Source organism: Sinohyriopsis cumingii, chromosome 15, assembly GCF_028554795.1.
Source record: "Sinohyriopsis cumingii isolate HCF-2022 chromosome 15, ASM2855479v2, whole genome shotgun sequence".
NCBI lineage: Eukaryota > Metazoa > Mollusca > Bivalvia > Unionida > Unionidae > Sinohyriopsis > Sinohyriopsis cumingii.
The window spans coordinates 79,259,116-79,264,028 of NC_142975.1; the positions used below are offsets into that span (position 1 = coordinate 79,259,116).

The window sequence follows — 4,913 nt, forward strand, 5'->3', positions numbered from 1 at the left end:
AAGTAAAAACACACTCCCCAATTGACACAAGGTAACTAACTCGTGCAGGTCAACATCTGACCCTTTGATGACTCTGCTTCACTTTTTCATACTATCTGCTTGTATCACTCATAAGTTAATATCACCATAAAGAAGAAACGACACACCATTCCTGTATTTTGTAAGTACCTTAATATTTTGAATGGCAATTTTTATGCAAAGTCTAGCCATTGTTTCTTTTCTTGTACACTTTCACAAAATATCTACCTTTTTATTTCTGGTCTACTTTGTGCTCTAATAATCACATGGTAGTATCCGTACTTCCATCAGCAAGAAAGGAAATTAATTTACTGCAATTAAAACTTTCCTTGCTTAATCAAATCTATCAAGACTTTATCAACAAACAGAGTAAGGTCCATTACCTGCATCTGTTCTTATAATAATATGAAGTTTAATACTATTCTTCTCGTTTAGCTCTTTCGGTATTCCCATATCAGGAAATGGTTTTTCATATTTGCATAGGATATAGACTGCTGAGGAGATCTCTTTTTCTATTTCTGTTTCATTTTTTTCATTTAATTTTAAAATGACCTTTCCAAGTGGAGTGTTAGCATGGGATTTTCTGTACATTTTGGATGTATTCTAGATATACTGTGCTGCATAGTCTTTATGGGGTCCACATTTTGAGAGAGATGATTGATCAAATAAATAAGTATTCTATGTATTTAGTTCATCTTTTATATAGGACATTTTGAAAAGAAAGACTGAAAATAACTTTATTTTGCAATTACAGCTTCAATTGGCATTTGGAATGTGCGGAAAATGTTTGTACCCGTGTCTTCTAAAGGAAAATAATTTGATCTTCCTTGATGAAAGTTAGAAGCAGGTACACCTGCCATAAGGCAGGTTTAGAAATAATTCACACGTAACATTGAATGGTTTTCTTTTTCAAATATTAGATGAAGTAAACAATGTTGTTTTATTTGCATTGAAAATACAAACTGGAACTTGGCTAATGTATTTTTCTTGCTTGACATTATTTGATACTGGGCAATATTTGATATGACAAGGTTGCATTCTCTTTCACAAATTTATTATCTGTAAGAAAAGGTACTTTTGCAAGTCTAATATAGAGATTACATCTACTATAACTATGTTTATTCAGCATCTAAGGAATGGCGAATTAGTCAAGATTATGCGGAAAAAACACAGTTTAGTTATAAATAAATACCCATTTTGTAAGAATGAATTGTCTTTTGACATAAAATGATATTTGATTACATAAAAGATGGTGGATGTGGATGAATGTCATTTCTGTTTTCGTTAAGGCTACTGGAAAAAATGGAGTAGGCATATGTGTAACTTTAATCTGAAAGATTCTTTACATTATCAATTGCGACTGAGAGCACAAACATTGGATGTTTTCATTTCCACTATTAAGATGCAATATTGTGTTTGGTAAAATAATACAGACAAGTAGCCATTGTTTTTCGGTCATCCAATACCCTTAATTATGAATGAAAGCATTAGAAGTTGCAGGTTATACAGTGTATGATAGCTTCACTTGTATAGTTCATGCACACAAGAAATATTTTTTCAGAAAAATGAGAAGGATATCTTGCAGTGACTCCTCCCACCCAGTAGGACACCAGTGTGGGCCAAAAGAAAGGACGGGGATTACTCAATAAAAGGGCAAGTTGTGGCGGTAGATGTTACAAGAAGAAGAGTCAAGGTCTCTTGATATGGTTTCGTTGAATGTTAAAATATATTAAGTACCTATTAGTGACAAATGATGTACATTATTATATGTATACTATTCGTTATGAACTTATGCTCCAGATAAGCAGTGTATCCACATATTTCACTCAATTAAAACAGTTAAATCCCGATTTTTCTTCTTCCATTATACATGTCATTTATCAAAGTATTTTTGTTTCACTTGAAAGATCGATATTTCAGCGTATGTACTTGTATAAACAGGCTGCCGATTTTACCATCACGTCTGACATTGTTGTATGTGCCACTTGCTAAGTAAAACTAAACTAGAATATGTGTAGTATGTAAACAATCATTTTAAAATAGTCACATCTTTTGTTGCAATTGACATGGTGTTATGTCTGTTATTTCTTGTGTAGAATCAATTATTTATATTCTACCATACTGTCAATAAAAATGTAATTACACGGAGACAGATAATCTGCCAAGCTTCAAAGGCTGTTTTACAATTTAACATCTGTAAGATTTTTTCCAAACAATGACATTGAAAAATTTAATTTGTGTAGATAATCATTACCATGATTCTAAGTAATTTATGTAAGTGATAAAGCAAAACAAAAAGCTGAGATGTATGCATTATACCAAATGTAAGGTGAAAGATGTTTAGCTGGTGAGTCAAGGTACATCAAATGTACAGACGTTCTTGGTAAAGAGAGATGGTCTTCAAGGATAAGTCGAGTGTAAAGATCTTGATTTTGTCTTAGAACATAAACAAAACTCCTTGTGTAATTTTGGATTTTCAGTAATTATCATTTGAAGCGTAAAAGTAATGTAGCTTCACACACTTTTAATTGTATGAGGGAAATACCCAATACCATTCGTTCCATGTACTAATGGTAGCACTTGTGCTTTTGACACATTTCTTGGGAATTCAGTACAAAATAATTCCATTCACATTGTTATCACATCCTTGAACATACTGATGTTGCTTAGTTATAATTAAGCAGAAAAAAACGTACTTGTTTAGGAATCCTACTATTTATTTTAATTTTATTTTGACCAGTTTATATATCTTTAACATTTTTATTTGTAGGATTAGCCGGGATCGGTTAGCAATCCAGGGGAAAGGAATAAAGAAGGTAATTTTCTCATTATTCAGTATGTTTCATTTACTGATAGTCGTAAGACATGTGAAATATTCCAGAGCCATAATCAAGCATTGTTCTCCAAAACACTTAATGGACCACATGTATGAGGCTCCTGCTTAAGCGTGTCAATTCCTTTGACTTAATGGTATAATCACTGCTTGTATTGTACATCATTTTATATTCCAGCCTTTAGTGTAAAGTTTACTTGAAAGTGCAAAAGGACTTAATGTGATATTTATGTTTTAAAACATATAGCTATTATAAAGCCAGTAAATGTCATTGAAACCAATGTGTTCTTCCAGATACCAACGTTAGGTAAGATGGATTTTGTTTCATTGTTCATTTAAATACATAATCTGGTTGATTCCTATCATAACCCATTATTTTCAGACAATCCACATAGCGTATCCGAGGTCTAATAGCAGCTTGGTTGATATTATAAGAGTTAAGTATCTGCGCACAATAAATTACATTTTCCTTTCTAATGTCATTAAAGTTTGCTACGCTTCATCTTTTTCATTGTCCAAATGTGTCAAATGAGATGAGTATTGCTACCAACACTGCAAAGTTTGAACTCGTACAGGAAAGTGAATTTACTACATCATCTTATCATTAACACCTGTTTATGTAAATGTTTGAGTTATCCCAGCCTACCATTGAAATGATCCCTATCCCTGCCTACCATGGAAATGATCCCTATCCCTGCCTACCATTGAAATGATCATTATCCCAGCCTACCATTGAAATGATCCCTATCCCAGCCTACCATTGAAATGATCCCTATCCCTGCCTACCATTGAAATGATCCCTATCCCTGCCTACCATTGAAATGATCCCTATCCCAGCCTACCATTGAAATGATCCCTATCCCAGCCTACCATTGAAATGATCCCTATCCCAGCCTACCATTGAAATGATCCCTATCTTTGCCTACCATTGAAATGATCCCTATCCCAGCCTACCGTTGAAATGATCCCTCTTGTAAATATGTGCAGCATATGTTTCTATACACTACTGACAAGGATACAAAATAGTGTTTCTGTTACAGCTAGGTATAATGTTACTCTGGAGGAACGGATACCTAAATAAAATCACTTTTCCAGTAAATTATAAAAAGAAAAAGAAAATGTTCAGTGAGTGTGCGAGTTGCATATGCTGGTTGTTATAGCAAGAAGACTTGATGGTTTGCTTCAGAAAAGATTTATGTACCATGAACATGCTGGATTTGAATAGGAATCAATTACACTACGTCGAGTTCTGACCTGAACGAGACTAAGGCCACTAGATTGACACCTTACATGGAGGAAACTTTTTGAGCAGATAATACCACGAGATTAAAAAACATTGATGTATGACGTTTATGATGTTTTGAGCCAGCTGTAGACAGAGTTATTTGAAGTTTTTCCTGCATTATATATGCAAATGTATTTCTGGATGAGATAAAGCTGTTTTAAATTAGGCGAGATGCTGAACTCCAAACATATTGCCACATCCAATGCATTTTGAATGCCAAGCATATTCCTTCTATTTGGCGCTGTTGTATTTGACATCTTTAAAATGTTGTTAAAGCTGAAGATTACAACTCTTGTCTCCCTCGTCCTGAACACATTAAACATATTGAAATGTTCAAGGACGTGACGTTTATTTGCATATATAAATGCTTTCATGTTATATGTTGTTATGTTTCTTGATCAGCGTCTATTTCTACATATTTATAACTTGGGATTAATCGAGTAATCTGTATATCGATGTGTCCATATTTGTTCGATATTAATTCAAGATATGAAGATTCTCTACTTACTCTATAAAAGTTGCTATAATCTTCAGCAGTCATGAATAATTCTTAGTCATTTGCCCTTTTTTCTCTAAACTGAGATATAATCTCAGACAGCCATTGGTAGCAGGTGTCACTATGAAAAAACAATAATTGCAAGAGCTCTCTTGACTTCTGCAAATTAGTAAATGCAAGGAGAGTAACATGGTTTTAAATCTGCCCTAACCCCCTCGCCTATTCCATTATGCTTATTTTATTCCATCTCCATGTTCAGTCAATGACAACATATGAGCATG

General features: G+C 33.6%; 1 long non-coding RNA gene across 1 annotated transcript; it reads left to right on the forward strand.

The window, feature by feature from the left end:
* The first annotated feature begins 539 nt into the window (after window positions 1-539).
* On the forward strand, window positions 540-2,834 carry LOC149782142 (uncharacterized). The gene is made up of 3 exons (XR_016414559.1): window positions 540-865; window positions 1,580-1,711; window positions 2,789-2,834. It is a non-coding gene; the product is annotated as an uncharacterized LOC149782142 (long non-coding RNA).
* The last annotated feature ends 2,079 nt before the right edge of the window (window positions 2,835-4,913 follow it).